The sequence below is a fragment of the Ranitomeya variabilis genome, chromosome 5 (genome assembly GCF_051348905.1).
Source record: "Ranitomeya variabilis isolate aRanVar5 chromosome 5, aRanVar5.hap1, whole genome shotgun sequence".
Lineage (NCBI taxonomy): Eukaryota > Metazoa > Chordata > Amphibia > Anura > Dendrobatidae > Ranitomeya > Ranitomeya variabilis.
The window spans coordinates 89,830,741-89,855,825 of NC_135236.1; the positions used below are offsets into that span (position 1 = coordinate 89,830,741).

Sequence of the window (25,085 nt, forward strand, 5' to 3'; positions counted from 1 at the left end):
GAAGGTTTCGATGGTAGGTGAGAGTCTGATATGTTGTGGTAGAGTTCCAGAGTAGGGGTGATACGCGAGAGAGATCTTGTATGCGATTGTGGGAAGAGGAGATGAGGGGAGTAGAGAAGGAGATCTTGTGAGGATCGGAGGTTGCGTGCAGGAAAGTACCTGGAGACGAGGTCACAGAAGTATGGAGGAGACAGGTTGTAGATGGTTTTGTACGTTATGGTTAGGGTTTTGTACTGGAGTCTCTGGGTAATGGGGAGCCAGTGAAGGGATTGACAGAGGGGAGAGGCCGGGGAATAGCGGGGGGGACAGGTGGATTAGTTGGGCAGCTGAGTTTAGAATAGATTGGAGGGGTGCGAGAGGGTTAGAGGGGAGGCCACAGAGCAGGAGGTTACAGTAGTCAAGGCGGGAGATGATGAGGGCATGGACTAGGGTTCTTGCAGATTCTTGGTTTAGGAATGTACGGATCCGTGAAATATTTTTGAGTTGAAGGCGTCAGAAAGTGGAAAGGGCTTGGATATGCGGTTTGAAGGAGAGATCAGTGTCAAGGATTACCCCGAGGCAGCGAGCTTGTGGGACTGGGGAGAGTGGGCAGCCATTTACTGTAATGGATAGGTTTGTTGGGAGGGTCGCGTGATAGGGGGCAAAGATGATGAACTCTGTTTTGTCCATGCTAAGTTTTAGAAATCTAGCGGAGAAGAAGGATGAAATAAAGGACAGACATTGAGGGATTCTGGTTAGTAGGGTGGTGATATCTGGTCCAGAGATGTAGATCTGTGTGTCGTCAGCATAGAGATGATACTGAAAACTGTGAGATTCTATGAGCTGTCCGAGGCCAAAGGTGTAAATGGAGAAGAGCAGGGGCCCTAGAACTGAACCTTGCAGGACTCCGACAGATAGGGGGCGAGGTGAGGAGGTGGTGTGTGAGTGGGAGACGCTGAATGTTCGGTCAGTTAGGTATGACGAGATCCAGGATAGAGCCAAGTCTGTGATGCCAAGGGATGAGAGGGTCCGCAGCAACAGGGAATAGTCTACTGTGTCAAAGGCAGAGGACAGGTCCAGGAGGAGGAGGACAGAGTAGTGTCGCTGGCTCTTGGCGGTTAATAGGTCATAGGTGACCTTAGTTAGGGCAGTTTCACTGGAGTGGTGTGACCGGAAGCCAGATTGTAAGTGGTGGAAAAGAGAGCGGGAAGAGAGATAGGAGGACAGTTCAAGATAGACGTGTTGTTCCAGTAGTTTTGAGGCATAGGGGAGAAGTGATATAGGGCGATGGCTAGATACAGAGGATGGGTCAAGAGAGGGCTTTTTGAGGATAGGTGTGATGGAGGCATGTTTAAAGCTTGAGGGGAAAACACCAGTTGTTAGTGATAGGTTGAAGAGATGGGTTAGGGTTGGGATGAAGACTGGCGAGGTTTGGGATGAAGTGGGATGGGGGCGGGTCAAGTGCACAGGTGGTGAGATGCGATCTTGAGAGTAGAGTGGAGAGTCGATCTTCTGTAATGGTGGAGAAGTTGGTTTTGGAGGTGGAGGGCTGGGTAGTTGGGAGGAAGGGCTCTAGGGGTTGTCTACTAAAACTGTCTCTGAAGTTCTCAATCTTCTGCTTGAAAAATGAGGCAGTCTTCTGCTGGGATGAGTGAGGAGCGAGGAGGTGCTGGGGGACGGAGGAGAGAATTGAAGGTGTTGAATAACTGTTTAGGGTTGTGAGACAGGGAGGATATGAGAGATGAGAAGTAGGTTTGTTTAGCTGTAGCCAGTGTGGCCTTGAAAGTAGTGAGGGACTGTTTGAATGCGATGAAGTGCTCGTTGGAGTGGGATCTTTTCCATCTCCGCTCAGCAGCCCTTCAGACATGTTCCCCATATCACCTGCCACATTACACACACACGCGCACACACACATTCTGATTACCCTGTGTTGTCATATGTGTGCATAAAAGTATCACTGCCCAAGAAATAAATGAATATATTTGTGAAAAAATAGCAATTGGCTCACCTGTCTGGGTGCACGGCAAAAGTAACAGCAACAGTCCAAACGATAGCCAGCGCTCACATCTCCTCAAAAGAATTGCTTTATTGATCCAGTAGTATAAAAAGGCACAACAATTTATACACAACAGCACAAAAATTAAAAAGGCAGGAAAGAAATATCCGCTGTTCTCCCAGGCAACATGTTTCATATCTATGTAGTCAGTTGTCAAGCCTGAATGAATATATTGTTGTATTTGGTGCATTAAATGCACATAAGCTCTGAAAGGGAATCGGTCACCATGAAAATGCAGTCCAATCTGGTTGTAGAGCAGGGGGAACTGAGTAGATGGCCATACAGTTTTTTTGAGGAAAGATTCAGTATGACCTGGGATTTAATCATTGAAACCTCTGCTCTTTCTGGGATTTTCAGTCCAGTGACTGACAGCTTTCTTTATGTGTGCACTGGACTGAAAAATCCCAGAAAGAGCAGAGGATTAAATGGTTACCACACAGGTTATAGAGTCTATTTTTTCACAAAACTATGTATCAATCTACTCCACTACCCCTGCTCTGTTCTTTCATAGTGACAGGTTTCCTTTAAATGACATCATGCCTGACAGAAATTAGACCGAGATGTACTGTCGACAGAATCCATATAAGAAGATGGGCTAAAATACTCCGCTTATATAATGCAATTTATATGGACCTTTTTAATTTTTTTTTCTGGTTTTTGTCCTCTGAGCGCTAATAAAAAGTATATTTTTTTTCTTCCCTGAAAATCTGTTTCTCATAGTCTTCATGGAGGGACACAGAACCATGTGGTAGTCTGCAGCCACCAAAAACAGGCAGAGATGCTTACCTGTCTGAATAGGCCTCAATACTAATGCACAAGCAGGATGCAGCGGACCCAAATGAAATAGCAAATGCACAGGTGCAATACCTGATGAGACAGCCAGCCTTCAATAAGGGTTTGGCCGTGTGGTGCACCCGTGCACTAAGATAAAAACTGTATGTGGCGTGTTCACACAGGGAATGCAGGCATCTGGCTCCAGCCTATTAATAACGCCCTATGGCGGGCTGCCCAGTGCCAAAATGCATCCCGTGTGAACAGAGGCCACAGTGTACAGAACCAATTGGGCCCAGCTGCACCCTGCAAACAGATATACGTGCAAAAACAAAACATATAAATATATGTAAGGTATTGGTTGATATTCTGGCCATAATATGGAAGCTGGCAACCCACGTCAAGGGTCCTTACTTATTGCCAGTCCTACACTAACATGAAAAACACCAAAAAAGGAACAATCCAAGAAAAAACACCAAAAACAGGCAGAGATGCTTACCTGTCTGAATAGGCCTCAATACTAATGCACAAGCAGGATGCAGCGGACCCAAATGAAATAGCAAATGCACAGGTGCAATACCTGATGAGACAGCCAGCCTTCAATAAGGGTTTGGCCGTGTGGTGCACCCGTGCACTAAGATAAAAACTGTATGTGGCGTGTTCACACAGGGAATGCAGGCATCTGGCTCCAGCCTATTAATAACGCCCTATGGCGGGCTGCCCAGTGCCAAAATGCATCCCGTGTGAACAGAGGCCACAGTGTACAGAACCAATTGGGCCCAGCTGCACCCTGCAAACAGATATACGTGCAAAAACAAAACATATAAATATATGTAAGGTATTGGTTGATATTCTGGCCATAATATGGAAGCTGGCAACCCACGTCAAGGGTCCTTACTTATTGCCAGTCCTACACTAACATGAAAAACACCAAAAAAGGAACAATCCAAGAAAAAACACCAAAAACAGGCAGAGATGCTTACCTGTCTGAATAGGCCTCAATACTAATGCACAAGCAGGATGCAGCGGACCCAAATGAAATAGCAAATGCACAGGTGCAATACCTGATGAGACAGCCAGCCTTCAATAAGGGTTTGGCCGTGTGGTGCACCCGTGCACTAAGATAAAAACTGTATGTGGCGTGTTCACACAGGGAATGCAGGCATCTGGCTCCAGCCTATTAATAAGCTTATAACGCTTATAACGCCATAGGGCGTTATTAATAGGCTGGAGCCAGATGCCTGCATTCCCTGTGTGAACACGCCACATACAGTTTTTATCTTAGTGCACGGGTGCACCACACGGCCAAACCCTTATTGAAGGCTGGCTGTCTCATCAGGTATTGCACCTGTGCATTTGCTATTTCATTTGGGTCCGCTGCATCCTGCTTGTGCATTAGTATTGAGGCCTATTCAGACAGGTAAGCATCTCTGCCTGTTTTTGGTGTTTTTTCTTGGATTGTTCCTTTTTTGGTGTTTTTCATGTTAGTGTAGGACTGGCAATAAGTAAGGACCCTTGACGTGGGTTGCCAGCTTCCATATTATGGCCAGAATATCAACCAATACCTTACATATATTTATATGTTTTGTTTTTGCACGTATATCTGTTTGCAGGGTGCAGCTGGGCCCAATTGGTTCTGTACACTGTGGCCTCTGTTCACACGGGATGCATTTTGGCACTGGGCAGCCCGCCATAGGGCGTTATTAATAGGCTGGAGCCAGATGCCTGCATTCCCTGTGTGAACACGCCACATACAGTTTTTATCTTAGTGCACGGGTGCACCACACGGCCAAACCCTTATTGAAGGCTGGCTGTCTCATCAGGTATTGCACCTGTGCATTTGCTATTTCATTTGGGTCCGCTGCATCCTGCTTGTGCATTAGTATTGAGGCCTATTCAGACAGGTAAGCATCTCTGCCTGTTTTTGGTGTTTTTTCTTGGATTGTTCCTTTTTTGGTGTTAGTCTGCAGCCACCTAGAGGCTCAAACTATTATTGCAATGACATAAAATTGGCTCCTCCCCAGCAGACTACAGTCATGGATAGTGTTGAGCGATACCTTCCGATATCGGAAAGTATCGGTATCGGAAAGTATCGGCCGATACCGTCAAAGTATCGGATCTAATCCGATACCGATACCCGATCCCAATGCAAGTCAATGGGACGAAAATATGGGAATTAAAATAAACCCTTTATAAACTTGTAGGTTCATTCTACATGAAGGAAAACAACTAAGAATAATGTAGGATGTATTGGGGGACGTGGCGGAGACATTAAAGGCACAGAGGTTTAGCCCAATGTAATAGAATAGCAGGATTTTGTTTTGTTTTTTATGACGTTCGGCGGTAGAAAGATTTTGAGTATGTTAATTTTTTTTTTATTTTGTCAGATATTGATGTTTCACTACTTCCACGCCCTTCACCTTCTTTTTTACTTCTCCCACACTTTCTTCTTCATTATCTTCATCATCAGCTTCTTTGACATCAACTTCTTCACCTTATTCATCTTCTTCTTCATCTTCTACCTATTATTTTTTTGGTTACATTGTTCATATTCTTTTTATTTTACTATTATCTTCATCATATTCTACTTCTTCATCATATTCTTATTTGTGACAGGCATTCCCGTAGTTGTTATCTATAAAAGTTTGAAGATTACACCTTCCGTTCTGCCTGTCACAAAACAGTTACATTTGTCCGCGTTCAGTTTGGCCTGCAGCATCAGGCTTTATCCAGGGGCACCACGAGGAGGAACGGACTCACCCCCATACACTGCTTAGTCTTCTTCTGCTTATAATTTGGATAATATTTTTTGCTCTGATATTTAGTGTTATGCTTAATGTTCTTCTGCTCTTTGTTCTGCAGCCTCTTGTTCTTCTGCTTCTCGGTCTTCCAGGTCGTCGTCTCCAGGGTCGTCGTCTCCGGGGTCGTCGTCATCGGGGTGGTCTTCAGGGTCGTCGTCTCCGGGGTCGTCGTCATCGGGGTGGTCTTCAGGGTCATCGTCTCCAGGGTCGTCGTCATCACGGTGGTTGTCGTCTCTGGTGTCGTCGTCATCTTAGGGGTGGTCTTCCGGGTCATCGTGTTTAGTCTCTTGAACTTGGAAATGTAGCAGAAGGTACAAGAAGGCTGAGAAAATGCCGAGAACCAGCTGATGGAACTGGAACTCGGATGGCTACCCGAAGGTCCAAGAGCCAATGGAACTACCGAGGACCAGCTGACGTTACTGGAACCCGGTTACTAAGCAGGAGGTACCCGTGCCTGAAAGCACTACCAAGGACCACCTGACGTTGGTGGAACTCGGATACCCAGAGGGAGGCACCTAAGCCAAAGGCTCTGCCCGGAACCAGCTGACGGTACTGGAACCAGGATGGGGAGCAGAAGGTACAAGAGCAAGTGTCTGCGTGGCTTTTGCAGGACACGATGCCGGCTGCACAGCAGGGGAACAGCTGGCGGTGCTGAACCCCACTGACACATTGGCTGGTGTTTTTCTCTGTGCAGCTAGCAGTACCGGGCCCCAACTGGCGGTGTTAGAGCCCGGGGTCAGCAGGAGGAGGAGAGGGAGCAGAGTGTAGGCCGAAGCCTGCACTGGCGGCAGCTTTGGGTCTGTTGTGTCTGCGTGGCAGTTGCAGGACACGCTGCCGGCTGCACAGCAGGGGAACAGCTGGCGGTGCTGAACCCCACTGACACATTGGCTGGTGTTTTTCTCTGTGCAGCTAGCAGTACCGGGCCCCAACTGGCGGTGTTGGAGCCCGGGCTCTGCAGGGGGAGCAGAGTGTAGGCCGAAGCCTAATTGAACCAATTTCAAAGGCAACCTTTAACCCCCCCTCAGGGGTTACAAAGTAGAAGAGCCACAGCTTATGCAGCAGTAGTGCTGCACAAGTCAAAGGTTGCTCTTTTAATTTTGCTCCTTGCACACGCTGAATGAAACACGTATAACATTTAGCCCTTTATACAGTCAAACTGTGTTGGAGGCGCGAGTTCCCTTTGTAATGAGACGCAGCACAGATGTCAAGAATCCCACCTTGGTGCTGGGTGCAGCCTCCTGAGCGTTGTTATTTGCTGTACAGGAGTCTGCGCTGTCGTGTTATCCCCTGGCCTAGCGCTGTTAGCGCTGCCCATCTTCTGACATCATTTAATGTCGGCCGGTGCGGTTCGCGATGACCATGAATCCCAGCCCCGCAGTGTCTTAACATTGTTAAAACACTGCGGGGCTGGGATTCATGGCCTGGCGCAGCACATATGTTCGCCTCTCACACTCGGGTCCTTACACCCGCTTCAGACTGTGCGGCGTCAGCTGATCCCTTATCGCATGCCACGGCCATGAAGCCGCACAGTCTGAAGAAGGCGGAAGGAGATGAGGGACAGGCGAACTGATGCACTGCTCATGCCCATCAATCACACCCTCGCAGTCCCAAGAAATAAGACACCGAGGGGCGTTGTGTGGGTCAGGGCGGCCGCAGAGGCGCAGGCAGCCAAACAATGATGCCAGAAGACGGGCAGCGCTACCAAGGGGGTTGCAGCGTGTCATTACAAAGGAAAGTCACACCACCGGGACGGTTAAATGGTCACACAGAGGACACATTTTAGACGTGTTTTCAGTTCCACATGTGTGAGGAGAATACGTTTATGAGCCACCTTGCACACATGCAGCATTACCGCTGTACAAGGTGGCCTTAAAAACGTACAAACGCCTGGGGGAGGGGGGACAGGTTCCCTTCAATTTCAGTTCTTGTGTCTGCGTGGCTTTTGCAGGACACGATGCCGGCTGCACAGCAGGGGAACAGCTGGCGGTGCTGAACCCCACTGACACATTGGCTGGTGTTTTTCCTCTGTGCAGCTAGCAGTACCGAGCCCCAACTGGCGGTGTTAGAGCCCGGGGTCAGCAGGAGGAGGAGAGGGAGCAGAGTGTAGGCCGAAGCCTGCACTGGCGGCAGCTTTGGGTCTGTTGTGTCTGCGTGGCAGTTGCAGGACACGCTGCCGGCTGCACAGCAGGGGAACAGCTGGCGGTGCTGAACCCCACTGACACATTGGCTGGTGTTTTTCTCTGTGCAGCTAGCAGTACCGGGCCCCAACTGGCGGTGTTGGAGCCCGGGCTCTGCAGGGGGAGCAGAGTGTAGGCCGAAGCCTAATTGAACCAATTTCAAAGGTAACCTTTAACCCCCCCTCAGGGGTTACAAAGTAGAAGAGCCACAGCTTATGCAGCAGTAGTGCTGCACAAGTCAAAGGTTGCTCTTTTAATTTTGCTCCTTGCACACGCTGAATGAAACACGTATAACATTTAGCCCTTTATACAGTCAAACTGTGTTGGAGGCGCGAGTTCCCTTTGTAATGAGACGCAGCACAGATGTCAAGAATCCCACCTTGGTGCTGGGTGCAGCCTCCTGAGCGTTGTTATTTGCTGTACAGGAGTTTGCGCTGTCGTGTTATCCCCTGGCCTAGCGCTGTTAGCGCTGCCCATCTTCTGACATCATTTAATGTCGGCCGGTGCGGTTCGCGATGACCATGAATCCCAGCCCCCCAGTGTCTTAACATTGCTAAAACACTGCGGGGCTGGGATTCATGGCCTGGCGCAGCACATATGTTCGCCTCTCGCTTGGGTTCTTACACCCGCTTCAGACTATGCGGCGTCAGCTGATCCCTTATCGCATGCCACGGCCATGAAGACGCACAGTCCGAAGAAGGAGATGAGGGACAGGCGAAGAAATGCACCGTTCATGCCCATCAATCACACCCTCGCAGTCCAAATAAATAAGACACCGAGGGGCGTTGTGTGGGGCAAGGCGGCCGCAGAGGCGCAGGCAGCCAAACAATGATGCCAGATAACGGGCAGCGCTACCAAGGAGCTTGTTGCGTGTCAATACAAAGGAAAATCACACCTGAGGGACGTTTTAATGGTCGCAGAGGACTCATTTTTAGACGTGTTCACTTCAACATGGGCAAGGAGAATAAGTTTCTGAGCCACCTTGCACACATGCAGCATTACTGTCGTACAAGGTGGCTGTAAAACGTAAAAACGCCTGGGGGAGGGGGGACAGGTTTCCTTCAATTTCAGTTCTTGTGTCTGCGTGGCTGTTGCAGGACACGTTGCCGGCTACACAGCAGGGGAACAGCTGGCGGTGCTGAACCCCACTGACACATTGGCTGGTGTTTGGCTCTGTGCAGCTAGCACATCTGGGCCCCAACTGGCGGTGTTAGAGGCCAGGGTCAGCAGGAGGAGGAGAGGGAGCAGAGTGTAGGCCGAAGCCTGCACTGGAGCAAGTTGAAAGGGAAACTTTAAACCCCCCCCAGGCGTTTGTAGCTGAAAGAGCCATCGTGTACAGCACTAATGCTGGAAAAGGTAAACTTAGCTCTTTTAATTATGGTCCTTGCACATGCTGAACCTAACACTTATAAAAAGTGTCCCCTCCTACCGTGATACCGTCCGGTAGGTGGAACTTTCCTTTGTGATGTGACACAGCACAGCCGTCATTCTTACCCCCTTGGCGCCGTGCGCCGCCTCCTCAGCGTTGTTTGAATCAGTCCCGGAGCCTGTGCTGTTAGGTTAGCCCTTGGCCATGCACACATTTTGCGCTGCCCGTCTTCTGACATCATTTGGTGTCAGGCTGGCTGCGCCTGTGCGGCCGCGCTGGCCGAGAGCCCGCCTCGTACTGTCTTCTGATTTAATCCCACTGGGGGCCTGAGATCCATGGACATGCGCAGTGCATATCTGAACCTCCACCTCTCACTCATCTCCCTACGGCTTCTTCAAACTGTGCGGTGTCACGGCCGTGGCATGCTATTAGGGACCAGCTGACACCGCACAGTTTGAAGAAGCCGTAGGGAGATGAGTGAGAGGTGGAGGTTCAGATATGCACTGCGCATGTCCATGGATCTCAGGCCCCCAGTGGGATTAAATCAGAAGACAGTACGAGGCGGGCTCTCGGCCAGCGCGGCCGCACAGGCGCAGCCAGCCTGACACCAAATGATGTCAGAAGACGGGCAGCGCAAAATGTGTGCATGGCCAAGGGCTAACCTAACAGCGCAGGCTCCGGGACTGATTCAAACAACGCTGAGGAGGCGGCGCACGGCGCCAAGGGGGTAAGAATGACGGCTGTGCTGCGTCACATCACAAAGGAAAGTTCCACCAACCGGACGGTATCACGGTAGGAGGGGACACTTTTCATAAGTGTTAGGTTCAGCATGTGCAAGGAGCACCACGAAAAGAGGCACTTTTTCCCTTAGCATCATTACTGCTGCACAAGGTGGCTCCTTCAGTAACAAACGCCTGGGGGGGGGGGACAGGTTCCCTTTAATTTAACTTGTTGTGCCTGCGTGGCGGTCGCAGTACACGTTGCCGTATACACAGCAGGGGAACAGCTGGCGGTGCTAAACCCCACTAACACATTGGCGAGGTGTTTGGCTCTGTGCGGACAGCACTTCTGGACAACAACTTGCGGTGTTGGAGCCCAGGGACAGGTGGAGGAGGAGGAGGAGGTGGAGGAGGTAGGAGGAGGTAGGAGGGATTGCCACACACACAGCAGGGGAACAGCTGACGTTACTGAACCCCAATAACAGAGGAGGGACTGTTGGGACTGTGCGGACAGCACTTCTGGACGGCAACTAGCGGTGTTGGAGCCCAGGGACAGGTGGAGGAGGAGGAGGTGGAGGAGGTAGGAGGGATTGCCACACACACAGCAGGGGAACAGCTGACGTTACTGAACCCCAATAACAGAGGAGGGACTGTTGGGACTGTGCGGACAGCACTTCTGGACGGCAACTAGCGGTGTTGGAGCCCAGGGACAGGTGGAGGAGGTAGGAGGGATTGCCACACACACAGCAGGGGAACAGCTGACTTTACTGAACCCCAATAACAGAGGAGGGACTGTTGACTGTGCGTACAGCACTACTGGACGGCAACTAGCGGTGTTGGAGCCCAGGGACAGGTGGAGGAGGAGGTAGGAGGGATTGCCACACACACAGCAGGGGAACAGCTGACGTTACTGAACCCCAATAACAGAGGAGGGACTGTTGACTGTGCGTACAGCACTACTGAACGGCAACTAGCGGTGTTGGAGCCCAGGGACAGGTGGAGGTGGAGGAGGTAGGAGGGATTGCCACACACACAGCAGGGGAACAGCTGACGTTACTGAACCCCAATAACAGAGGAGGGACTGTTGGGACTGTGCGGACAGCACTTCTGGACGGCAACTAGCGGTGTTGGAGCCCAGGGACAGGTGGAGGAGGAGGAGGTAGGAGGGATTGCCACACACACAGCAGGGGAACAGCTGACGTTACTGAACCCCAATAACAGAGGAGGGACTGTTGGGACTGTGCGGACAGCACTTCTGGACGGCAACTAGCGGTGTTGGAGCCCAGGGACAGGTGGAGGAGGAGGAGGTGGAGGAGGTAGGAGGGATTGCCACACACACAGCAGGGGAACAGCTGACGTTACTGAACCCCAATAACAGAGGAGGGACTGTTGGGACTGTGCGGACAGCACTTCTGGACGGCAACTAGTGGTGTTGGAGCCCAGGGACAGGTGGAGGAGGAGGAGGTGGAGGAGGTAGGAGGGATTGCCACACACACAGCAGGGGAACAGCTGACGTTACTGAACCCCAATAACAGAGGAGGGACTGTTGACTGTGCGTACAGCACTTCTGGACGGCAACTAGCGGTGTTGGAGCCCAGGGACAGGTGGAGGAGGTAGGAGGGATTGCCACACACACAGCAGGGGAACAGCTGACGTTACTGAACCCCAATAACAGAGGAGGGACTGTTGGGACTGTGCGGACAGCACTTCTGGACGGCAACTAGCGGTGTTGGAGCCCAGGGACAGGTGGAGGAGGTAGGAGGGATTGCCACACACACAGCAGGGGAACAGCTGACTTTACTGAACCCCAATAACAGAGGAGGGACTGTTGACTGTGCGTACAGCACTACTGGACGGCAACTAGCGGTGTTGGAGCCCAGGGACAGGTGGAGGAGGAGGAGGTGGAGGAGGTAGGAGGGATTGCCACACACACAGCAGGGGAACAGCTGACGTTACTGAACCCCAATAACAGAGGAGGGACTGTTGACTGTGCGTACAGCACTACTGGACGGCAACTAGCGGTGTTGGAGCCCAGGGACAGGTGGAGGAGGAGGAGGTGGAGGAGGTAGGAGGGATTGCCACACACACAGCAGGGGAACAGCTGACGTTACTGAACCCCAATAACAGAGGAGGGACTGTTGGGACTGTGCGGACAGCACTTCTGGACGGCAACTAGCGGTGTTGGAGCCCAGGGACAGGTGGAGGAGGAGGAGGTGGAGGAGGTAGGAGGGATTGCCACACACACAGCAGGGGAACAGCTGACGTTACTGAACCCCAATAACAGAGGAGGGACTGTTGACTGTGCGTACAGCACTACTGGACGGCAACTAGCGGTGTTGGAGCCCAGGGACAGGTGGAGGAGGTAGGAGGGATTGCCACACACACAGCAGGGGAACAGCTGACGTTACTGAACCCCAATAACAGAGGAGGGACTGTTGACTGTGCGTACAGCACTACTGGACGGCAACTAGCGGTGTTGGAGCCCAGGGACAGGTGGAGGAGGTAGGAGGGATTGCCACACACACAGCAGGGGAACAGCTGACGTTACTGAACCCCAATAACAGAGGAGGGACTGTTGGGACTGTGCGGACAGCACTTCTGGACGGCAACTAGTGGTGTTGGAGCCCAGGGACAGGTGGAGGAGGAGGAGGTAGGAGGGATTGCCACACACACAGCAGGGGAACAGCTGACGTTACTGAACCCCAATAACAGAGGAGGGACTGTTGACTGTGCGTACAGCACTACTGGACGGCAACTAGCGGTGTTGGAGCCCAGGGACAGGTGGAGGTGGAGGAGGTAGGAGGGATTGCCACACACACAGCAGGGGAACAGCTGACGTTACTGAACCCCAATAACAGAGGAGGGACTGTTGGGACTGTGCGGACAGCACTTCTGGACGGCAACTAGCGGTGTTGGAGCCCAGGGACAGGTGGAGGAGGAGGAGGTAGGAGGGATTGCCACACACACAGCAGGGGAACAGCTGACGTTACTGAACCCCAATAACAGAGGAGGGACTGTTGGGACTGTGCGGACAGCACTTCTGGACGGCAACTAGCGGTGTTGGAGCCCAGGGACAGGTGGAGGAGGAGGAGGTGGAGGAGGTAGGAGGGATTGCCACACACACAGCAGGGGAACAGCTGACGTTACTGAACCCCAATAACAGAGGAGGGACTGTTGACTGTGCGTACAGCACTACTGGACGGCAACTAGCGGTGTTGGAGCCCAGGGACAGGTGGAGGAGGAGGAGGTAGGAGGGATTGCCACACACACAGCAGGGGAACAGCTGACGTTACTGAACCCCAATAACAGAGGAGGGACTGTTGACTGTGCGTACAGCACTTCTGGACGGCAACTAGCGGTGTTGGAGCCCAGGGACAGGTGGAGGAGGTGGAGGAGGTAGGAGGGATTGCCACACACACAGCAGGGGAACAGCTGACGTTACTGAACCCCAATAACAGAGGAGGGACTGTTGGGACTGTGCGGACAGCACTTCTGGACGGCAACTAGCGGTGTTGGAGCCCAGGGACAGGTGGAGGAGGTAGGAGGGATTGCCACACACACAGCAGGGGAACAGCTGACTTTACTGAACCCCAATAACAGAGGAGGGACTGTTGACTGTGCGTACAGCACTACTGGACGGCAACTAGCGGTGTTGGAGCCCAGGGACAGGTGGAGGAGGAGGTAGGAGGGATTGCCACACACACAGCAGGGGAACAGCTGACGTTACTGAACCCCAATAACAGAGGAGGGACTGTTGACTGTGCGTACAGCACTACTGAACGGCAACTAGCGGTGTTGGAGCCCAGGGACAGGTGGAGGTGGAGGAGGTAGGAGGGATTGCCACACACACAGCAGGGGAACAGCTGACGTTACTGAACCCCAATAACAGAGGAGGGACTGTTGGGACTGTGCGGACAGCACTTCTGGACGGCAACTAGCGGTGTTGGAGCCCAGGGACAGGTGGAGGAGGAGGAGGTAGGAGGGATTGCCACACACACAGCAGGGGAACAGCTGACGTTACTGAACCCCAATAACAGAGGAGGGACTGTTGGGACTGTGCGGACAGCACTTCTGGACGGCAACTAGTGGTGTTGGAGCCCAGGGACAGGTGGAGGAGGAGGAGGTGGAGGAGGTAGGAGGGATTGCCACACACACAGCAGGGGAACAGCTGACGTTACTGAACCCCAATAACAGAGGAGGGACTGTTGACTGTGCGTACAGCACTTCTGGACGGCAACTAGCGGTGTTGGAGCCCAGGGACAGGTGGAGGAGGTAGGAGGGATTGCCACACACACAGCAGGGGAACAGCTGACGTTACTGAACCCCAATAACAGAGGAGGGACTGTTGGGACTGTGCGGACAGCACTTCTGGACGGCAACTAGCGGTGTTGGAGCCCAGGGACAGGTGGAGGAGGTAGGAGGGATTGCCACACACACAGCAGGGGAACAGCTGACTTTACTGAACCCCAATAACAGAGGAGGGACTGTTGACTGTGCGTACAGCACTACTGGACGGCAACTAGCGGTGTTGGAGCCCAGGGACAGGTGGAGGAGGTGGAGGAGGTAGGAGGGATTGCCACACACACAGCAGGGGAACAGCTGACGTTACTGAACCCCAATAACAGAGGAGGGACTGTTGACTGTGCGTACAGCACTACTGGACGGCAACTAGCGGTGTTGGAGCCCAGGGACAGGTGGAGGAGGAGGAGGTGGAGGAGGTAGGAGGGATTGCCACACACACAGCAGGGGAACAGCTGACGTTACTGAACCCCAATAACAGAGGAGGGACTGTTGGGACTGTGCGGACAGCACTTCTGGACGGCAACTAGCGGTGTTGGAGCCCAGGGACAGGTGGAGGAGGAGGTAGGAGGGATTGCCACACACACAGCAGGGGAACAGCTGACGTTACTGAACCCCAATAACAGAGGAGGGACTGTTGGGACTGTGCGGACAGCACTACCAGGCAACAACTAGCGGTGTTGGAGCCCAGGGACAGGAGGAGAAGCAGAGGAACACAATGTAGGCCGAAGCCTGATTGGAGAAAGTCGAAAGGGAACCTTTAACCCCCCCCCCCCAAGGCGTTTGTAGCTGAAAGAGCCAGCTTGTGCAGCAAAAAAGATGCAAAAGGAAAAGGTGGCTCTTTTCATGATGCTCCTTGCAGACACAGAACTAAACACTTATAAAATGTGTCCCCTGATACCGTGTGACCGTCCCGGAGGTGGGACTTTCCTTCGTAATATGACGCAGCACAGCCGTCATTCTTACCCCCCCCCCGGCGCCGTGCCCCGGCTCCTCAGCGTTGTTTGATTCCGTCCCGGAGCCTGCGCTGTTATGTTATCCCTTGGCCAGGCACACTTAGCGCTGCCCATCTTCTGACATCATTTGGTGTCAGGCTGGCTGCGCCTGTGCGGCCGCGCTGGCCGAGAGCCCGCCTCGCAGTGTCTTCTGATTTAATCCCACCGCGGGCCTGAGATCCGTGGCCATGCGCAGTGCATATCCTCGCCTCTCACTCCCCTCCCTACGGCTTCTTAAGACTGTGCGGTGTCACGGCCGTGGCATGCTATTAGGGACCAGTTGACACCGCACAGTCTGAAGAAGCCGTAGGGAGATGAGTGAGAGGTGGAGGTTCAGATATGCACTGCGCATGTCCATGGATCTCAGGCCCCCAGTGGGATTAAATCAGAAGACACTGCGAGGCGGGCTCTCGGCCAGCGCGGCTGCACAGGCGCAGCCATCCTGACACCAAATGATGTCAGAAGACGTGCAGCGCTAAGTGTGCCTGGCCAAGGGATAACTTAACAGCGCAGGCTCCGGGACGGAATCAAACAACGCTGAGGAGCCGGGGCACGGCGCCAAGGGGGTAGGAATGACGGCTGTGCTGCGTCATATTACGAAGGAAAGTCCCACCTCCGGGACGGTTTTACGGTATCAGTGGACACATTTTATAAGTGTTAAGTTCTGCGTGTGCAAGGAGCTAAACAAAAATAGCTACCTTTTCCTTGTGCAGCATTACTGCTGTACAAGGTGGCTCTTTCAGTAACAAAAGCCTTGGGGGGGGGGGGGGGACAGGTTCCCTTACATTTCAGTTGTTGTGTCAGCGTGGCGGTCGCAGGACACATTGCCGGCTGGGGATCAGCTGACGTTACTGAAACCCAATAACACTGGGTCGTATGTTTTGACTGTGCAGACGGCACTTCTGAGCCTCAACTGGCGGTGTTGGAGCCCAGGAATTTAAGTTCAGGTGGTAGAAAGATGAACACAACAGGAGACCTGGATACTGTAGACAGTCACCTAATTATTTAATCAGGAAGAGGAGTGGCAAATTCCTGCGAGATCCAGGCCTTGTTCATTTTCAGGAAAGTAAGCCGGTCAACGTTATCGGAGGATAGTCGCATGCGATGGTCAGTTAGTACACCACCTGCAGCACTAAAGACACGTTCCGATAATACACTGGCCGCAGGGCAAGACAGCACCTCCAATGCATACTGGCTTAGCTCTGGCCATGTATCCAGCTTTGAGACCCAAAACTTGAAAGGGGAAGAGCCGTCTGGGAGTACAGCAAGAGGGCAAGACATGTAGTCTGTCACCATCTGACGGAACCGTTGCCTCCTGCTGACTGGAGCCGTCTGTGATGGTGTAGACTTTTGTGGCGGGCACAGAAAACTGTGCCACAGTTGGGCCATACTGGTCTTGCCTTGGGCAGAGGCACTGCTGCTGCTCCCTCTTTGTGCAGAGCCTCCACCACTGCCTGGACGCACTGAGCTACTTTGGAATGCACTAGCAGCACTTCTCTCAGTTGGAATTGACCAGTGTGTCTTGGTACTCCCGCATTTTTCGCTCCCGGTTCAACGGTGTGATGAGGCTTTCTACGTTGTCCCGGTAGCGAGGATCGAGGAGGGTGAACACCCAATAATCAGACATGTTGAGAATGTGGGCGATGCGGCGGTCGTTTCTCAGGCACTGCAGCATGTAATCCACCATGTGCTGCAGACTGCCAACTGCCCAAGAAACGCTGTCCCCTGCTGGAGGCGTGATCTCTGCCCGCTCGTCATCACCCCAACCTCGCTGTACACACTGAGTACTGGACAATTGTGTAACTCCCTCCTCTGGACGGATGTCTTCCTCCTCCATTGACTCCTCCTCATCCTCCTCACAAACTGTCCCCTGCCTACGCGTTTGTGAGGAACCACGTGGCGCTGACTGTCCAGAAGATGATGGAAATGCTGAATCCTCATCCTCCACCTCTTCCACAACATCATCCCTTAGCGCTTGCAGTGATTTTTCAAGCAGGCAGATAAGGGGGACAGTCATGCTGACTAGTGCATCATCTGCACTCGCCATCCGCGTGGAATAATCAAAGGGACGCAAAACCTGGCAGACGTCATTCATAGTGGCCCACTCTGTGGTTGTGAAGTCTGTACGGCGCTGACTGCGACTTCTTTGCGCCTGAAGCAGCTGGTACTCCATTACAGCTTGCTGCTGCTCACACAACCGCTCCAACATATGTAACGTGGAATTCCACCTGGTAGGTAGGTCACATATGATGCGATGTTCCGGCAGGCGGTGTCGGCGCTGCAGAGCCGCAATGCGCGCTTTTGCCGTGCTGGAACGCCGCAAGTGAGCACACTCTAGGCGGACCTTGTGCAGCAGTGCATCAAGATCCGGATAGTCCCTCAGAAAACTCTGCACGACCAAATTGAGCACATGTGCCAGACATGGGATGTGAGTGAGGTTGCCGAGGCCCAGAGCTGCCACCAGATTTCGGCCATTATCACACACTACCATGCCTGGCTGGAGATTCGCTGGCACAAACCACACATCGCTCTCCTGCTTGATGGCATTCCAGAGCTCCTGCGCTGTGTGGCTTCGATTCCCCAAATAAATTAATTTCAAGACGGCCTGTTGACGTTTGGCCACGGCTGTGCTCATGTCGGTCGTAACAGGTACACGTTCATCACGGGTCCATGTGGAGGTGGACTGTGACGGCTCCTGCAGCGATGATTCTGAGGAACTGGTGTAGGAGGAGGAGTCAATGCGTACAGAATGGATTCCTGCAATCCTTGGAGTGGGCAGGACACGTCCTGCGCCACTCGCACGGTCTGTACCCGGCTCAACGACATTAACCCAATGGGCAGTGAGGGAAAGGTATCGCCCCTGTCCATGTTGACTGGTCCACGCATCGGTGGTGAGGTGGACCTTGCTACTGACGGCGTTCAGTAGCGCGTGTTTTATGTGTCCCTCCACATGCTTGTGCAGGGCAGGGACGGCTTGCCTGCTGAAGTAAAAGCGGCTGGGCACATTGTACTGTGGGACTGCCAATGACATCAAGTCACAGAAGCTGTCAGTCTCCACCAGCCTGAATGACAGCATTTCCAGTGACAGAAGTTTGGCACTGCCTGCAGTCAGAGCCTGTGCTCGTGGGTGGTTTGACGAGAAAGGCCACCTTTTCTCCCATGCCTGTACTACCGATGGCTGTAGACTGGGCTGGGAGTGTGTGGATGACTGGGAAAGTGGTGCTGCGGGTGGAATTACAGCGGGTCTCTGGACAACAGGGCCAGAGGTTCTTCCACGGCGATCCTGGGAGGAAGCCGAACCAGCTGCGTGTGAGCTGGAGGAAGAGGCAACACGAGCTGAAGAGGTGGTAGCTGCCGCTGTTGTTTGGCCTAGCTCTTCAGTGTGTTTTTGTAACTCCGCCGCATGCCTGTTGCGCACATGTTTCCACATGTTGGAGGTATTGAGGTTGCTGACATTTCGACCTCTTTTTACTTTGTGATGACACACCTTGCATTTGACATAGCAAATGTCATCTGCAACTGTGTCAAAAAAGGACCAGGCACTGCAAGTCTTGGGAGCGCCCTTTTTGGCTTTTGGAAGAGACATGCTCCTAACGGGTGCCAAAGCGGAGGCTGCAGGATCCGCAGTCTTCCCCCTCCCTCTCCCTCTTTGGGCCGTACGGGGAATCTCTTCCTCAGAGCTGCTCCCACCACCTTCCTGTCCCTCACGCCAAGATGGGTCAAGGACCTCATCATCTACACTACCCTCTGCCCCCAACTGCTCCTCCTGGGTAGTCTCAGCAGCAGAGCACGCACCAGTAAGTGGCACCTGAGTGTCATCATCAGCTGATGCGGCCTGCGATGTGGTGAACGGAGCCACTGGCCCACCCGCCTCTTCAGAGGAAGAGAGAAAAAGCTGTTGGGCATCACTGCACCCTGCCTCTTCTTCCATTTCTCCAATGCTGCTTGGCTGGCCCCCTGTTTCCAAGCCAAGAGATTCAGAGAACAGAAGTAGAGACGGCTCCTGTCCTGGGCTCTCTGTCTGCCTGGGCAATTTGGCAGGTGGTGAAGAGACAGATGGCTGCTCTCCAGTGCTCTGTGTCTGAGAGGATGTGGCACTAATTGAAGTTGATGCATTAGCTGCCATCCATCCGACAACGGCTTCAATTTGTTCTTCACGCAGCAGCGGTGTACGGCGCTCTGCGACAAAGCTGCGCATGAATGACTGTTCCCTTGTGAAAGTGGGTGCTGATGAGTCACCAGTGCCCGCAGCAGGCACAGAATCCCCACGTCCCCTCCCTGCTCCGCGCCCACGCCCACGTGCCTTACTCACTGCCTTCTTCATCTTGGTTGACTGATAAAGATAAGCAGAAAAGTACTAACGGATTTGTGTGCTTATTCCTGAACAACTCCTTCTAACAGGTATAAGAAACACAAATTTTCTAAAGTGTGGACTAGACTTTAATATGAGCTAATGTGGCCTACACAAATGTAAAGTGGTGTCACTGGTGTGTTTGGTGAACTTTATTATTTATTTATTTTTTGGGGGCTGAACTGACAACAGATAGAGCTGCAGTCACACGGAGACCGTGCAGACAGACGTAAACGGCGCTGCAAGGCCCCAAAACCCTCCTCTACGTTATCCTATGTAGTGTTTTTCCACAAGTTAGCTGGAGACGGGTGGAAAGACACTAATAGGAATTTTTTGAAAAAATGTGCAGCAGCCTGCACTACTTAAAACAAAATGAAAATTGATTTTGCGGTATGACGCAGTGAAGAACCCTGAGCTGGAGACAACCAGGCTATGGCTGCTCACAGACTACAGGGCGAGCTGCAGTCACACGGAGACCGTGCAGACAGCCGTAAACGGCGCTGCAAGGCCCAAAAACCCTCCTCTACGTTATCCTATGTAGTGTTTTTCCACAAATTAGCTGGAGACGGGTGGAAAGACACTAATAGGAATTTTTTGAAAAAATGTGCAGCAGCCTGCACTACTTAAAACAAAATGAAAATTGATTTTGCGGTATGACGCAGTGAAGAACCCTGAGCTGGAGACAACCAGGCTATGGCTGCTCACAGACTACAGGGCGAGCTGCAGTCACACGGAGACCGTGCAGACAGCCGTAAACGGCGCTGCAAGGCCCAAAAACCCTCCTCTACGTTATCCTATGTAGTGTTTTTCCACAAATTAGCTGGAGACGGGTGGAAAGACACTAATAGGATTTTTTTGAATAAATTAGCAGCAGACTACACTACTTGAAAAAAAAAAAAAAGGACAGTATGAGGCAATGAACCACCCTCCCTGAACTGAATACAACCAGCTATGGATGGCCTATGTGGCTGCACTCAGACTAGAGAGTGGGCTGCACTCACACACACACACACACACAGACCTTGCAGATCGCTGTGAAAACAGCGCTACAAGGCAAAAGCAAGGTGAATAGTAGGTGAACACAGCGGTTGCTAAATTAGCCTTTGGAAAGCACAAAGAAGCAAATGGCTATCTCTAAACTGGCCCTCAGTCAGCAAACAGCGTCCTGTCACTAACTGAATTCACAGCAGAGTGATCGCAAAATGGCGCCAGCGACTTTTAAACTGCATCATGACATCATTTCAGCAGCCAATCACAGCCATGCCAGTAGTTTCATGCCCTCCATGCTGAACAGGATGTGCCCACACTTGAAATCATTCTCATTGGCTGAATTTGTGCATTTTGAATCTGGGAACTTCCGATTCCGGTATCCGATACGCGGCAAGTATCGGAATACCGGTATCGGAATTCCGATACCGCAAGTATCGGCCGATACCCGATACTTGCGGTATCGGAATGCTCAACACTAGTCATGGACAAAAATTTTGAGAATGAGACAAATATTAATTTTTCCAAAGTCTACTGCTTCATTTTTTCTAATGGCAATTTGCATATACTCCTGAATGTCAGAGTGATCAGCTTAACAGCAATTACTGTACTTGCAAAGTCAATATTTGCCCAGAAAATGAACTTTAACCCCCAAAACACATTTCAACATCATTGCAGTCCTGCCTTAAAAGGAGCAGCTAACATCGTTTTAGTGCTTGATCCATTAACACAGGTGTGGGTGTTGATGAGGACAGGGCTGGCGATCAATCAGTCATGATTAAGTAAGAATGACATCACTGGACACTTTAAAAGGAGGCTGGTGCTTGGTATCATTGTTTCTCTTCAGTTAACCATGGTTATCTCTAAAGAAACACGTGCAGCCATCATTGCACTGCACAAAAATGGCCTAACAGGGAAGAGTATCGCAGCTACAAAGATTGCACCTCAGTCAACAATCTATCGCATCACCAAGAACTTCAAGGAGAGAGCTTCCATTGTTGTCAAAAAGGCTCCAGGGCGCCCAAGAAAGACCAGCAAGCGCCAGGACCGTATCTTAAAACTGTTTCAGCTGTGGGATCGGACTCCCAGCAGTGCCGAGCTTGCTCAGGAATGGCAGCAGGCTGGTGTGAGTGCTTCTGCACGCACTGTGAGGCGGAGACACTTTGAGCAAGGCCTGGTTTCAAGGAGGGCAGCAAAGAAGCCACTTCTCTCCAGAAAAAACATCAGGGACCGACTGATATTCTGCAAAAGGTACAGGGAGTGGACTGCTGAGGACCGGGGTAAAGTCATTTTCTCTGATGAATCCCCTTTTCGATTGTTTGGGACATCTGGAAAACAGCTTATTCGGAGAAGAAGAGGTGAGCGCTACCACCAGTCTTGTCTCATGCCAACTGTAAAGCATCCTGAAACCATTCATGTGTGGGGTTGCTTCTCAGCCAAGAGAATCGGCTCGCTCACAGTCTTGCCTAAAAACACAGCCATGAATAAAGAATGGTACCAGAATGTCCTCCAAGAGCAACTTCTCCCAACCGTCCAAGAGCAGTTTGGCGCCCAACAATGCCTTTTCCAGCATGATGGAGCACCTTGCCATAAAGCAAAGGTGATAACTAAATGGCTCATGGAACAAAACATAGAGATTTTGGGTCCATGGCCTGGAAACTCCCCAGATGTTAATCCCATTGAGAACTTGTGGTCAATCATCAAGAGATGGGTGGACAAACAAAAACCAACAAATTCAGGCAAAATGCAAGCATTGATTATGCAAGAATGGACTGCTATCAGTCAGGATTTGGTCCAGAAGTTGATTGAGAGCATGCCAGGGAGAATTGCAGAGGTCTTGAAGAAGAAGGGTCAACACTGCAAATATTGACTTGCTGCATTAACTCATTCTAACTGTCAATATAACCTATTGGTACTCATAATATGATTGCAATTATATTTCTGTATGTGATATAAACATCAGACAAACACTAATAAAAACCAGAGGGCAGCAGATCATGTGAAAATATAATTTTGGTGTCATTCTCAAAAATTTTGGCCATGACTGTATACCTCGCCTGCTGGAGCCAGGCTTCCTCAGTTTTGTGAGAAAGCTGTAGAAAGAGAAAAGAATTAAGACAATAAGAAATATAACTGTACTCCCAACTGGGCAACCAAAGAAAGGAGCTGTGTCCCCCAATGGGGACTACGAGAAACAGATTTTAAAGTAAATTTAAAAAAAATCTACTTTTCTCCTTCGCCACATTGGGGGACACAGACCGTGGGTGTATCCTGCTGTCACTAGGAGGCTGACACTAAGTTAAGACAGAAAAGGTTAGCTCCTCCCCTGCAGTATACACCCTCATGCTGGCTCCCAGAGATCCAGGTCAAGCTTAGTGTCTGTAGGAGGCACACAGGTCTGCTATTCAGACCAAAAACTTTTTTATTTTAATTTTTGATTTTTCGCTTTTTAATTTTTACCCGGACGAAGGGGCGATGGAACCTTTCAAGGCTCCAGTCTCCCCTAACCAACAACAGGCGAGCACAGAGAGTGTCGCCTCTCCATATCCTCTCCTGCGACGTAGGATGCCATTGCCTCGGCTGATTTTTAGGGGCGACGGGTCTCTTAAAGAGCACCGATCTCCCCACACCTTTTAACAGAGGAGCACATGGAGTGTCGCCTCCATGTATCCTCTTCTGCAGCCAGGCCTACTGCCGGACAACTTTCCCTGCCCACCAGGTCAGACCCTTGGATGTACAGAGGTACCCTCCATCTTGGCGTCCGTGCAGCCCCCACTGCATTACCACTGAAAAAGCGGATTATGGAAGGAGGCGGACGGTTCCTCGCCACCAGCCTTTAGGGGTATGGTGGATTGAGGCTTTCCAACCCTGCACCGTTCAAACAACTATCGTCAGCACAACTCTAATCTGCTGCACAGCTGCTCTGCAATCCCCTTCAATATGGGGTAAGTGCCATGGGGATCCTAGCGGTCTGGGAGGGGTCGTTCCTGGCGGTTTTAGGAGGGCTTCATAGCGGCAGGGACATCTCAGGGCTCTGCAGCGCATTTCCGGCCATAAATTTAGTCCCCGGCTTCAGCTAAGTGTAGGCCACATCCCGATGTCCCTCCAGCGGCTCCGCCCACAGACCTGGCGCTTATCGCTTCATGCGAGAATGCCTCCCAACTCTTGGCAGCCATCTTTCTTGCAAGGCACCGCTCTGTTCCAGCCGCCTTTTCTGCACGTGTCAGCAGCCCTGGATGCCGGTCTTCTGTACTCAGCGCGCCGCCTCATCAGACTGCGGGACACAGGACTTGGGCAGGGGCCGATCACACCTGAAGTAGGTACGGACATCCAGAAAACGGATCCGCAGTACCTCTCCTGAGCGTTCATGCCATTCAGCCTCCGGTAGCTCCGCTTCTCGCTCACCCTCTCCAGGGGTTCGCATCGAACAATACTCAGAATATGAGTCAGAGGCATTTCTAGACCCGGATTTCCCGGAGTTTCAATCGACTGTGGATTCTCTCATTGACGCCGTCAATCACGCGCTAAAAATTGATGATTGCTCTAGTTCAACCCCGGATCATGCTGTGTATTTTAAAAGAACCAAGCGATCCCATAGGGTGTTTGCCTCTCATCCGGAATTTATAGACATAGTTCGGCAACACAGAGAGCGACCTGATAGGCACTTAATGGGGAAAAAGTCCCTTAAGACAAAATACCCCTTTTCTGCAGATCTTATCAAGGATTGGACGGAGCCTCCGTTAGTGGACTCTCCCGTGTCGCGTTTAGCGTCCAAAACGCTTTTATCCTTGCCTGATGGGGCTTCTTTTAAAAATCCCACAGACCGACAAATAGATAACCTTCCTCACTCTGTTTACGAAGCCTGAGGTTCCTCTCCCCATGTTTCGCTGCAGCATGGGTCGCAAAGGCAATGGTTTTCTAGGCAGATGCCCTTGCAAAATCCATTCAGAACAGGGCTCTTCCATCAGAGGCAGAGGATCTCACCAAACAAATTGCCATGGCCGGGGACTATGTGATGTATGCGTCTCTAGATGCAGCGAACTGCGCTGCACTTGCAGCTTCAAACGCCATCACCATTAGGAGAGCACTATGGCTTAGGAGTCCTTAATTTCTCTGCCTTTTCAGAGTGGACGACTGTTTGGAGAAAAGTCAGACCAGCTTATTTCCGATGCTGCAGGAGGGAAAAGCAAATTTCTCCCGCAGCAAAGGCCCAGACGGACTTTTCAAGCCAGCAACAGTTTTGATTCCGGTCCTTTCGCTGTAGCCCGTTTTGGTCTACCTCCGCAGCCTTGTCAAGATCGGGACGATCACCGCGTTGTGAGAGAGCCCCGGGTCTCGTACAGGCCCAACCAGCCCTGGAAAGGTAAACCTAGGCAATCCAGACCCAAGGGAACCAGGTACTCCAGGTTCTCCTCACAATGACTCGCTGAGTCATCCGGATGACACCACCAAAGTAGGCGGCCACCTGCTTCTTTTTCAGCATGTCTGGCTTTCCGTCATTCACGACGAATGGGTCAGAGACCTGGTGTCTTCCGGATACAAAATAGAATTTTCCGCTTCTCCTCCGGCACGGTTCTTCCC

The 25,085-nt window shown here is 51.7% G+C and overlaps 1 protein-coding gene across 2 annotated transcripts in view; it reads left to right on the plus strand.

Moving 5' to 3' along the window:
- Window positions 1-25,085, plus strand: part of KANSL3 (KAT8 regulatory NSL complex subunit 3) — a 130,882-nt gene that overhangs the window by 69,783 nt on the left and 36,014 nt on the right. The window lies entirely within an intron of this gene.